We start from the raw sequence: 12,582 nt of genomic DNA, 5'->3' as shown, positions 1-12,582 counted from the left end.
TCTCTGATGAAATAGCCTTCAACTTAATCTGACCCATTTTTTCCCTTTAAGAAAAAGCTTTCACCATTTATGGCTAATTGCCATTTGATGTTCAGATCTTTTATACTGTGTGTCTTAGAATCCGTTTCTATTTTAAATGTTAGAAGACATCAGAATATCTTATTATATAAGTCTCATGTAAGTCAGCTTTGAAGGATAATGGCAGTTTCATATTTGGCTCTTACTTTAATATTTCCTTTTAGTATATTATATTTGCTCTCTCAAAGTTAGGCTTAATTCTAACACCAGTGCCTTTTTGTTTAGTTTTGAATTTCAGCTAATAAAAGGGATATTTCACCTTTTAAAATTTCCCTTAATAGCTTAACTACCTTGAGAATCAGAAGAGAATATATTTGTTTAAGAAACAACACAAGACATATGGAATAGATGTCATTTTGACTTCATAAGTTGTCCATTTATTCGTAAAGGATGCCACTATCGGCCTTATTAGCTCACTGCAAATTAGACAAATTGCAGGGTGTTCTAGTGCCCTTCCAGATATCCTACTTTGAATTACATTGCCTTGGGGAATTTCAAGTTCATAACAACTTAAACTTCATCTCCTCAGAACTAGTTATATCTAATTATAATAAAGAATGTTCAATTCCCTATCTGAAGTTGCCATCAATACTGTTAATACATCCGTTACTTCCTACTTCACTAAGTGGGGGATTTCTAATATACAAAGGATGAATGAACTTAATGATTCTTTCCACGCAGTGCCTTAAATTTGCCTTTTCCTTAAAAAAGTGCTCTATAGAATCAGTAAAATTCCTTTTGCTTTAGTTTAGCAGAAAAGAAAAATTATATGTCAAAAAATTCTAAAATCTTTTAAAAACATGAATGCAAAAATAAGACTTTTTTTTCCTCTTGTGGTGGCTAGTATTCAAAAGTTTCAATAGTTTCTTATTTTATTCAAAAGAATTTTATATAATCTAGTAATAAGAAATACTCCACAGGCAGAAGGAGAAGCAGGCTCCCTGGAAGAAGCCTGATGCGGGACTTGATCCCAGACCTCAGGATCACATCCTGAGCCAAACGCTCAACCGCTGAGCCACACAGGCGTCCCTACTCTGATTATAGAAAGGAAGAAAAATGCATGGAGTGAATGTTCTAAATGTTTAAAAGTCAATATTTATTTTTAAAAAAGTAAACCCTATTTTTACTACTGTATTTATTATTCTATCTTAAGACATTATAGTATCAGGTTTATCATACCTTTGAGCACTATTTTTATTATTCTCTGTATGTGCATTTAAGAAAAGTTTATTTTTTCAAAAATAAAACATGTTCAGAGAAATAATTCACAGACTAATGCAGTTTCAGTATCTAGTCTTACTTCTGAAGTTTCATCATTTAAATACATATCCATAGGAACATTAATGATAGGATCTTAGTGGATGTAAGGCAAACACAGGTTTTCCAACAGAACAGAATGAAGGAGTTGGCTTTGTAATTTTTTTAAAGATTATTTATTTATCTATGTTAGAGAGTGTGTGCTCCTGAGCAGGGGGTGGAGCAGCCAGGGAGGAAGAGGGAGGGAGAAAGAATGTCAAGCAGACTCCATGCAAAGCTGGGAGCCTGACACATGGCTGAATGCATGGCTGGATCTCACAATCCTGATAGCATGACCTGAGCTGAAGCCAAGAGTCAGAGGCTTAACTAACTTAGCCACCCAGGTTTCCCAGGTTTGTAATTTCTTGCAGAGTACAAGATACAGTAAGCATAACAATTGTGGAGTGATATCAAACAATGTCAAAAAGCCAGTTTATTTCAAATAATAATTATGTGTTTCCACTTGGCTGGAACAATCCACAATCTCTAACCACTCTGGAGTATTCCTTAGCTCATTCTTTAGTTTGGAGTGCCCCAAACTCAGGCTGAGGACCTCTTCAATTTATTTCCTCCTGATATTATCCAGTCTCTATGCCATCTGTATGCCGGATATTCCCATCATATTCCCAGACTCAAATGTTCTCCTTAACATAGCCTTGAAGTTATAAGAAAGTTACTTCTTGAAATCATCACTTGAATTAATAATAGAGTTCTCAAATTTAAATTGTGCAACATGAACTCCTGGTCCCCCCTTCCCTAAACACATTCCAGCCACTGTCTTTTCTATCTCAGATGATGACATCACAATCTTTTCAAATTCTCAGGCCAAAAATGTTGAAACCATCCTTTTTCTTTTTTTTTTTTTTTAACACACTTCATATTCAGTTCATTAAGATATTCAGCTGGCATTAAATATTAAATATATTCAGAATTAGAGCACACCCTCACCCTCCATGTCTATCATCCGCATCCTGGTTTAAGAAACCATCATCTTTTGCCTGGTTTAGAGCAAAGCTTCTTAATTTATCTCTGCTAGCCCACTTGCCGTTTTACAATCTTTTATTGTTTTGTTTTCCGACATAGATAATAGGGGTATTCCTTTAAAATACAGATGATATTATTTTTCTTCTCAAAATAGTTCATTGGTTTCCAGTTTACCCAGTGTAAAGCCAAAATTCTAATAAAGTCCTATAAAAATCAACTTAATGTGACCCTCTGCTACATGTCTGATCTTTCTAGTCATGCTTCCCACCTTTGCTTTGTTACATTATGGTCTTTTTTGTTCCTCAAATAGCCACATAGTCAATTCTTTTGGCCTTCACATTTTGTTTCCATGGTCTAGAATGGTCTTCTTCCATAAGCATGTAGCTACTTCCTTTAGCTCCATTATATCCTTGTTAAAATGTCACTGGCCTGCCCTATCTAACCTATTTAAAATTAATACCCACACTCTTGTTGCCCTGAACTTATCTTGCTTTTTTAAAATTTCATAACACACCTTCTAATAAAATATATACTGTGCTCACTTTATATGTATCATTTATTGTCTCAACTAACTAGAAAACAACTGCACCTTACACACTGTAGCCTGCAATAAATGAATGGAAGTTGTAGCAATTCTAATAGTAGGCACATCCGGAAAGTGAAGGGAGGAGCCACAAAATAACAGAGAGACTTCAAAAAACTGCATCCAACTTCAATGTACTGTAAACCATGCCCAACATGCAGTTGAAAATACAGAAGGATTGCTGACCAGTGTTTCAAGGATGTTGTCACAGAACCGTGAGGATTTAGTGAAAAATTATGTGAAACTCCATCAAATGATGACTACTGAAACTGCAGAGGTGACAGAAAAGGAATTATGATGTTCTTCAAAAATAATGCCAAAGAATACATACTTATTCTTAAAAAAAAAAAAAAAAAAAAAAAAAAAGGTGAGAGCCATGTGTGTGTTTAGAGATCTGATTATATTTAGTTTTATGTTTTATATATTTCTAGTGGCTGGACAAACATTAAACTGATGAGAGCTAAACTATAACTAAACTGTTGCAAAAATCCAGATAAGAGATGATGAGACTTGAGCTGAAGTTGTAGTATAAAGTTGAAATGAACTTTAAATAATTGCCTTGGCTAAAGTATTGCTAACTATTTGCATCAGATACACCCAGAATTCACAGTGGCTTAGGGTACATAGTGAAATGTAGTCCTTGGCTGAACAGCCACTTTTAAGTAAGAACTATTCCCTATTGACTTAAGAATCCTTGGTGGTTGGCTAACTATTTTGGCAGCAATGACAAATACAAGAAAAAAAAAAATCTATGGTACATAAGATTAGCTAGACTTGGCAGTAAAAATGGGAGACATGGAGGAAAGTAGGGAGATGCCTAATATCTTTGGTGTGTGCTAACAACTAGTCACTGATGCCTTACATAAAATGCAAATCTACATAGATAATTTGTTTTAGAGGGACAAGATGATGCAGTTGAGGATTTGAAGAGCAAACAAAAGGAAACCTACAATGTAAATTGCACAGATAATTTCAAAGTAATGGGTACATTTTGAACTAGCAAAATGAAGAATCAGGAGCTCACAAAACACAGATAATAGATAAGATTGTTTAGAGGCATGAAGGGTGAAAAGAATTCAAGGCTAGCTCAAAATTATGGAATATAAATACTCAAATATAGACAAAGGGAAAAATAAAAAAATAAGTACTCATTGCTCATCTATTGAATAATTAAACACACTAATGAGAACAAAGAAACATTAATACCTATTTTACATTCCATCTCATTTAACACGAGCCTCATATTCAACATATTTAACTGAGCCTAGTAGGTAGCATATGTTTATAAACTGACAAATGCAGAAAAAGGATGTGCCATGTTTTCAATTTATAGTAGTAACAGAAAGAGAATATTTTTTGCTTTTTTTCACATTTAAAATGTTCTCCTAAAAATAATGATGAAAGCTCCCACTTAAAAAACAAGATGTCATGGCTTGAGAAGTAGGATATTATTAAGATGAAGAGGATCAAGAACGCATAGGTGTTTCAGTCGGTTGAGTGAACCACTCAGGTCATGGAATTGAGGCCCATCCCAGCCCTGCACACTGAACCCCATGCACCCCACAAGCAGAGTCTGCCTGAGGTTCTTTCCCCATCCCTCTCCCTCCCCACTTTCCCACTGCTCCTCCCCCTCTATATCTCCACTGCTTCTCCTTCCCTCACTGAGTGTGCTTGCTCTCTTTTAAATAAATAAATAAATAAATAAATAAATAAATAAATAAATAAATAAATAAATAAAATTTTTAAAGAAAAAAAAAAAAAAAGATTAGCAGGGTCAACATATCCGGTACAGCCAATATGTCTAGAATTATAAGACAGAAAAGAAAAATACCTCTTGGTTTTTGAGAAGCCAGGAAGAGTGCTTTTAGTGCCTATCTCAAATTATTTTTCTACTCCAATTATTAAAATTTTTAACATTAGATTCCTCTCTCAGATCAAATTGCTTTCTCAGATCTACAGAGAAAATTTAGTTGTATGGAGCTGAGGTTTGGAGGCTTTTGTTCTATCCATTAAAACATTATATTGATTATGACTTTTTATTATTTAACATGTAGAAAGCTATGTTAAACCAATTAGGATGGTGTTAAAATATAACAAACAGAAGATTAGGGCAATAAGTTTTAACTGTAGCTTGCTGTATAGTAGTGGTGGGACTCAAAAAAGACGTCTTACTGTCTCTAAGGTTAAGTTTTATATTCTTTTAGAACTCAGTTCAAATGTCATTTCAGGCTAGACGTCAACTTTTAACCCCATAGGCTGAGATTATTTCCTTATGCATTGCACTCTGCACAGCTTTCTATGCATTCTTCTATTATTATATTTAGCACACTACATTAAAATTCCAATTTTTGAGACTTTCACAAGATTCTAAAATCAAAGGACAGGCTTAGGATTTAGTCATATTTATACCTAGTCTGCAACAGTGTTTAGCATATAGGATACTCCCTTCAATGACTATGGAACTGAAATAAGCTGTAAATATGAGTCACTGATGTGTGTTTATGTCACAAAATTGTTATTTACTCCTTTACATCCTAACATCTTTCACAGAGGACTTAGAAGCCTCAGGGAAAAACAAAAGATTAGAAACATAGCAAAGCCAGAATAAATTCATGTTAGAACAGAAGGATAAGATTGGGAGGCTTTTAGCTTGGAAAGTTCCTGATAAAGGCTTTCATGATTAGGGTGTTGCAATGTATCCAGTTTCCCCAAAGTGAGAATATTTAAGACTGAGATATAATGTTTCTGAAGAGAGAAGCCACACAATAAAGTAATGGAAAATGCTATTGATTAGTTCCCAAACCTGCCCAGAGCAGCACTACTTAGCCAGAGGGCTGCCTTTTTCCTTCCTGACCCAAATACAACATCATTCTTCCCCAAAGGTTTTAGGGCAAACAACCAATGAGCATCAACAATTTAGCACAGGCAAGCATCAAACTGTAGCAGCTGCAAGGAAGAGAGAGCCATCAAAAATACGGCATGGCCCAGATTCCTTAGGGGGAGAATCTATCAATTACTTTAAAAAGACCAGAGAATTCTGTGTTCCTCTGAGTGTCAAGGAAGATGGGGGTGGCGATTTAGGAGAATCAGAGGATGGGCTGCTAGGGCAGCTTTGTCAAAACATATGAAATCTTTAAAAGTCACATGCAGAGAACTAACTGGTAGTTGTGAAAGGGAAGGTGGGTGGGGAAATGGATCAAATGGATAAAGGGAATCAAGAGGCACAGACTTCCACTTATAAAATGAATAAGTCACAGAGGTAAAAAACATCACATAGGAAACATAGTCAATAATACTGTAATAACATTGTATGGTGACAGATGGTGACGTCATTTATCATGGTGAACATTGAATAATGTATGAAATTGTTGAATCAATTCACAACATACCTGAAACTAATATAACATTGTGTGTATGTTAATGATACTTCAATAAAAATAAATATATATTTTTTAATTTTTTAAAAATTTTTATTTATTTATGATAGTCACACACAGAGAGAGAGAGACAGAGGCAGAGACACGGGCAGATGGAGAAGCATGCTCCATGCACTGGGAGCCCGATGTGGGACTCGATCCCGGGTCTCCAGGATCACGCCCTGGGCCAAAGGCAGGCGCCAAACCGCTGTGCCACCCAGGGATCCCAAAAATAAATATTTTTAAAATAAGATAAATCAAGTATATGTATGAACAATTGTAAACAATCATTGCTCAAGGTCCCAAACTGGTATCCAGGGTTTTTGGGAAATTACAATTTCATATTGAATATATAACCTGTAAATTGTGCATTAATAGTATTATGATAGGAAAGAAGATCAAAAAGTTCTATATACAATTGTGGTATTTGCAGGGGGAATGGTTCCATATGATTTTTATAAAATATGTATTAGTAAAAGAAGTAAGACTTAGAAAGTTTTGTTGGGACACCACAATGAAGGATACAGAATATTAAGATGTACAGCTTGCTTTCTGCCCTATTGGCAAATAGGATTGTAAGACAAATAGTCACAAATGTGCAAAATGAATCAAGGAAGGAAAATTGGAGACATGTCAAAGGCAATGTAATTATAACATCATGCTTACAGTTCCAAACTGAAAGATTATGTGCATATGTATGTTTGTGTACCAGTTGTAAAGTAAATTTGAAATAATTATTAATAAAATATAAGTTAATAGCACTTTCAAATAATCTGCTTTCATTTTATAAAGCTGAATAAACTTGTTGTAATCTCTGTAACATTACAATTTCTAAAATTATGATGCAGCACAAACTGTTCTAAGAGGGAGCTGTATAGCCATTCAGGTTGACCTCAGGAAGCAAGAAAAACCTCAAATAAACAACTTAACCTTACACCGAAAGGAGTTAAAGAAAAGATGAAAAACAACAACAAAATACCCAAAACTAGTAGAAGAAAAAATAATAAATATTAGCACAGAAATAAACAAATTAGAAACTAAAAAACAATGAAATAGAACAATGAATTTAGGAGCTAGTTCTTTGAAAAGATCAAGCAAATTGATAAACATTTAGCCAGACTTGTAAGAAAAGAGAGAAGGGCTTGAAATTAAAGAGGGGAAAAAATAATAATAGAAATAAATAAAAATAAATAAAGAGAAAATAACAACGCCACAGAAATACAAAGGACTATAAGAGAATATTATGAAAAACTATATGCCAACCAATTGGACAACTTAGAAGAAATAGAAAAACTCCTAAAAACATATAACCTCCCCAAACTGAATAGCAACAAAGTAGAAAATTTAAACAGACTGATTGTCAGCAAGGAAATTGAATCAGTAATCAAAAAACTCCACAAAATAGAAGTCCAGGACCACAGGGCTTCCCAGGTGGATTCTACCAAACATTTGTTTTTTGTTTTTGTTTTTGCTTTTTAAAGATTTTATTTATTTATTCATGAGAGACACAGAGAGAGAGAGAGAGGCAGAGACACAGGCAGAGGGAAAGCAGGCTCCATGCAGGGAGCCTAATGTGGGACTCGATCCTGGGTCTCCAAGATCAGGCCCTGGACTGAAAGCACACTAAACCACTGAGCCACCAGAGCTGCCCTCTACCAAACATTTGAAGAGTTAATACGTATTCTTCTGAAATTATTAAAAAAAAAATGGGACAGAAAGGAAACTTCAAATCCATTCTATGAGGCTAACATTACCTTGAAACCAATACCAGCTAAAGGTACTACCAAAATAGAGAACTGTAGGACAAAGTCTCTGATGAACATAGAGACTGCACCAAACCCACCCCCAATTCTGCACTCCCCCCAATAATCCCATTTAAAAATGGGACCTGAATATACTTTTCTCCAAAGAAGACATGGATGGCCAACAGAGACATAAAAATTGCTCAGTATCACTCATTATCAGAAAAATGTAAATGGAAACCACAATGAGATATCACTTCACACCTGTCAGAATGGCTAAAATTGACATTAAAAAAAAAAAAAAAACACACAAGAAACAAGTATTGCCAAGGATGTAGATAAAAAGGAACCCTAATACACTATTGATGGGAATGCAAACTGGTGCAGCTTCTGTGGAAAACTGTATAGAGTTTCCTTAAAAATTAAAAATAGAAATACCCTAGGATCCAGTAATTCCACTGCTGGATATTCACTCAAAGGATACCAGAAAACTAGTTTAAAAAGATAGAAGCACCCCTGTGTCTATTGTAGCTTCAATTACAAAAATATGGAAGCAGCCCATGTGTCCATGGATAGATGAATGCTAAAGAAGAAGTAGTATATTTATACAATGGAATATTAGTCATAAAAAAGAATGAAATCTTGCTATTTGTAATAACTTGGATGGATCTAGAGACTACAATACTAAGAGAAGTCAGTCAGAGAAAGATAAATACCATATGATTTCATATGTGGGATTTAGGAACAAAACAAATGAACAAAGAAAAAAAGAAACAAAAAAATCAAACTCCTAAATATAGAAAACAGTTACAGGAGGAGGGATGGGTGAAATCGATGAAGGGTTAACAGTACACTTCTCATGATAAGCACTGAGTAATGTATAGAGTTGTTGAATCACTGTATCATACACCTGAAAGTAATATAACTGTGTGCATTAATTATACTGGAATTAAAAAATAAATTAAAAACTCAATATGTTGTATAACCAAAATACATAACATTTTTGTCAATCATTTGTTAACAAAGCTAGAAGTAAAAGAATCTTCATAAGATGTAAGTTAAAATATTAAATATCAAAAAAGGAGCATATGTATATATATATAGAGAGAGAGCAAGAGAGTATAAACACACATATATACAGTTATACTTAATGTATACATGCAAATAAAACATATATTGTTATATATAATGTATATACACCATATACTATATATAACATATACAGATACATATATATGTGCACACATATATATTTACTAATCATTAACAATGATGATACATGATGATATAGACCAGTGCATGAAACAGCAAACTTTTCCTTTAAAGAGAAGCATAATAAAATTTTACACTTTGTAATTCTCTGGTATTTGGTTGGGTTTGGTTTGGTTTGGCTAATCTTAAAAATCCTTTAAAAATGTAAAAGCTATTTTAGCTCACAGATTGTAGTTTGTCAACTCTGGTATAAACCTCTATTAATAAATATTTAGAAAATAGCCAAGTAAAAACATTATAATGTGTTATGTATAAAATGACACTGTTTTTAAAAAGAGCCTATAGTGTTAATTTGTTTCCTGGAAGATTAAAACTAAGTGTTGTTAAAAGAGTAAGTGACTTTTTAATTGACATTTAACCTTTTTCTGTTTTTCCCAAATTTCTGTTTCCACAAACAGAAAAGGGGCGTTGCTGGGATTTCTGCGGTGCTGTCTGCAATTAATCCAAACCAAAACATGTGCAATGAATCCAGACCAAATTGAGTTCTTCATGGCTATATCTCCAGTATGCAACATAATATCTAGCCCATATTGGTTTAACTTAGGTATACATTAAATATCTCTTCTTAGGTCAATGTAGGGCAAATTATCATATTATACCTTCTAAAATTTTCTTGAAACACATCATTTTTTGTTTATCTAACAGGTAAACAAAATTACTTCTAAAAAATCCTTTTTACAGTGGAAAGTACAATTTTAAACTTATACACATATTTTTATATTAGATGAGTTTTGCCTAAGACTAATTTAGAGATAATTTTTCATAATACTATTTTATGTTTTGCAATAAGCATTATCTCTATGAAAATAACATTTTTATTTCTATTATTTTTAGTTTTAATTAAGTGTAAAGTAAAAATTTAATAATTCCTTTAAATTCATTAATCAGTTATGGTTGATAAATAGTTCTTGGACAATCATATAAATCACCAAGGCAATGTAAAAAGTTTTCATGCTAGTGTTCTTTAAACCACAGAATCTTATGTTTACATACTACACAAGCAACAAACAAACAGTAAAACTACCACCACAAAGAAACTTTGGACATATATTTTGATAATATATCAAAGAAAGAAGAAAGAAAGAGAGAGGGAGAGAAAGAAAGAAACAAACAAGCAAATGAAGATCTATGTAAAAATGACCAATTCATATAAAAAATTTGAACAAACAATGGAGTCCCAACATGAGTTTATTTCTATTAAATTAACACCAGTTCAAATCATTCTGATTACTTTAAAACAGCTATTCAAAATGTGTATTTATGAATTATCTAGTGTTAAAAATTATGGATTTCGTTTTCTCTTTACATAAAAGCAATACCTAGAGAGACAGTATGATTGCATGCACATAACTTGTTTCCTGGTTTCAAAATATTTACATAATTTTAGCCCCAGTTGGAATTATAGTATTCCCTTTTAAATATATTTAAAATATTATGACTAAGAAATCTACTTATAAATATTTTTAATGTTATATAAAAGATATTTTTGATGATGTATTAATATATCTACATTTTAAAATAAGATGATATTATGCTGAGTGAAGTAAGTCAGTCGGAGAAGGACAAACATTATATGTTCTCATTCATTTGGGGAATATAAATAATAGTGAAAGGGAATATAAGGGAAGGGAGAAGAAATGTGTGGGAAATATCAGAAAGGGAGACAGAACGCAAAGACTGCTAACTCTGGGAAACAAACTAGGGGTGGTAGAAGGGGAGGAGGGCGGGGGGTGGGAGTGAATGGGTGACGGGCACTGGGGGTTATTCTGTATGTTAGTAAATTGAACACCAATAAAAAATTAAAAAAATAAAATAAAATAAAATAAGATGATAGAAACAGTTATGAAAATACATTCTCTTAAATATGTAAGTTAGGAATCTCAGGTTATTAGAGAAAAATGTGATTTGAAGAGATTTCTTCGAAGATATGTTAAACATACCAAACTTCTTTCTTTTGGCTATACATAATACAATGCCCATACATTTCTTTTCTAATATTCTCTTCCTTTGCAACATATTTAAATCTCCAGGGGCTCTTTAGTGAATAATCCACAACATTGACTAGGTATGAAGGAAACAGGATCTATAGATTATCATACTATTTTTAAGAGATATTTCATGGTTTAATTTCTTCAGTCCCAGGTGAAATAAGTACTCAGTGTATAGATTAATAAACCTTGATCTGTCAATGCAAGTATGATGGTCATTAAATGATTAAATTAAAATAATTGAGGCTACAACACTCCCTACATTTTAAAGTCATTTTTCAAAGAATGAGTGAGATAGGAGATACTCTCAAAATCAATCTTTGAAGATAAAAATATAATTATGGTGTTACTATTGCTCTATAGACTATTTTCAGAAGGCTTGAATCATTAAACATGTGGATTTGTGATGCTCAAAGTGTACACTGACGTCTGCACCAATAAATCAGTATGACCACTGCTTTAGACAGATGGCATCTCTAATTACACATATAGATAATCAATAGAATAATTGAAAAAAATGAGTGCAAAAATCATTAAAATCTAGTGCGATTAGGAATTCAGAATTCTAATATAAAGTCACTTCTTAGGTTATAGTAAAAATGTAACCGTGTAAATTTGGATAGTAAGTTAGTTTCTGTATTTCAGAGATTGAAACAGTGTCACCTAATATTGAAAACCAGGAGTCTGGAAAGAGACATCCTTGAGTTTACAGCCTAGCTTCAATATTTACTATTGACTGTGTCAGTTACTCAATATAGCCAAGCCAAAATTTTAAAACCTATATAATGGAATAAAACTATTATCTACCTGATAGAGTAGTTTTGAGAGTCAAATGAGATACCGTGCCTAAAAAATAAAAGCAAAACTTATCATACTTCCTGGAACATATTAAGTACTACAAAATGAGTTGCCTTTATTATATTCAGCAATTGAAGGTAATCAGTCTATCTACATCCCAAGATTTCTGGGGATGTAGATAGACATTCACACAACAAGAGAATGAAAATCACCTTTAGAAAGTTAAAATAGTTATCCCTAAATTTTAGAAAACTGACCTATTTTTCTTTCTCTTGCTTTTTGCTGTCCTTGCCAGGTACTACTTTCTAATCCAAGTTTATCTCCTCCATGTTGATTTCCATTTTCCTGTTCTTGTTGATCCCCCCACCCCCACCTTACTTCAGATCTCAATTTCACTCTTAGGCTAGTTAAGATCGGACATTCCT

The sequence above is a fragment of the Canis aureus genome, chromosome 17 (assembly GCF_053574225.1).
Source record: "Canis aureus isolate CA01 chromosome 17, VMU_Caureus_v.1.0, whole genome shotgun sequence".
Classification (NCBI taxonomy): Eukaryota; Metazoa; Chordata; class Mammalia; order Carnivora; family Canidae; genus Canis; species Canis aureus.
This window is presented reverse-complemented; position numbering follows the sequence as displayed.